Below are 1,833 nucleotides of genomic sequence, written 5' to 3' on the forward strand. Positions count from 1 at the left end.
ATATAAAAATTGCCTGAGTACACAATATGTTGTTTTGTTATGGTTGATGTACAATGGAGTATAATGAGCAAAAAACATGTTTTTAAATTGATATAATTGATATATATTGACTGGTATTATACCATTTTGACAGTTGAAGGAACACTTTTCAAATATCACCATTTTAATCCCCAGAATATCACAACAATCGGTGAGGTGAGTTAAATACAAGTTCTGGTCTTGGTCAGATATGAATTGATCTGGGTGTATCTTATGGCGGGTGTCGCACGCGAAGCAGGCCATGCTTACTCTTTTCGAAACACCTGATGGTACTTCTTATTGGGGAATCCACTCCTTTATTACCTTTAGTAAACGATTTTGTACTTTTGGACGAGATTTTTGATTGACTGAATTGCTGAAATATTGGGCCTTTTTAATAATTCGACTTATTAAATCGAGGTTGTGATTCAAAATGGCTGTTAATTACGTTCGTGTGTGTTATTTCCATGTATGAGAATATGCACATATTTAAATTATGTAATGTATGTAGTTAATCATCAGTTTATTCACTAGCTTGACTGTTGAACAACACTAAAATATCACAGTTCCGGTATATCATAATAACCGGCGAGTTTCTTAATGTTCATTATCATATTGACATAATCCTTATCCTCTCTTCATGTTCATTATCTTCTTTACAGTTTCATTTATCTATCCTCTTTCCATGCTCATTGTCCTCTCTCCATGCTCATAGTCCTCTCTCCATGTTCATTACATGTTCATAGTCCTCTCTCCACGTTCATTACATGTTCATTGTCCTCTATCCATATTCATTATCGTCTTGACATGTTCATTGTCCTCTTTACATGTTCATTTATATCTTCTTCTTAACAGGTTTCTTGTGTGTTTTCCATGTTCATTATCCTCTAGTAACATGTTCATTATCCTCTTAACGTCATCATTATCCTCTTGGCATGTCCATTATCGGCTAAATCTATTGATCAAAAAACAACAGTGACATGTTTCTGATCCATGACATGATTACTTTGATTGTGATTATACCCATTCACCACTTAAACCCTATCTAAAAATGATTCGATGGTCAATTCCGTCAATTCCAAGTGGGAGAGCAGTGTAGGGTCGGATGGTGGCAGATTCATAACATCAGCGACTGTACATCTAGATACCAGAATCATATCACGAGCTTAGTTGACAGCCGAGTAAAAGGCATGGCTTAAAACTCCTTTTCGAAACCGGAAACATGTAACGTTCCAAAGTAAAAAGAAAGAAATTTCTCAATTGCTTTTTACCAGTTAGGATTGAAAAACTGTTTTAATGCCTACAAAATTGCAAACACCACAATATTGTTTGTGTGAAATAGAGAGATGAGTTGTTGCTTAAAAAGTTTAGTGGAAAATCAATGGTTGATTCTGGCATTCTTTACATGAGCAGCGACATCTTGAATATTCGCGGATTTATTTTGTGATTTGGCTACTTTAAATTTACACATACATAATCCTTATTACACATTTCTAATCAAGATTCTTATTATATACTTTCAGATCATGGAACCAGATTCACTCCAAAATTACAACATTCCAGAAAGATTACAGCATTGGGCAAAGATTCATCCAAATTCAGAAGCCTTTGTGTTTGTTGATAAGGATGGTTTGAGGACCTCTCTAACGTGTAAGGAGATTTTAGACCAGTCTGTGTATTTCGTCAGGCAGCTGAGAAAACTGGGTATACAACCTGGAGAAGTTATTTGTAGTCTGTTACCCGATTCTCCTAACGGAATCATCGCGTTTTTTGGCACCATCCTCGCAGGCTGCGTCATTCTAAATGGGAAGCTTC

Source organism: Lottia gigantea (genome assembly GCF_000327385.1).
Source record: "Lottia gigantea unplaced genomic scaffold LOTGIsca_1, whole genome shotgun sequence".
NCBI classification, from domain to species: domain Eukaryota; kingdom Metazoa; phylum Mollusca; class Gastropoda; family Lottiidae; genus Lottia; species Lottia gigantea.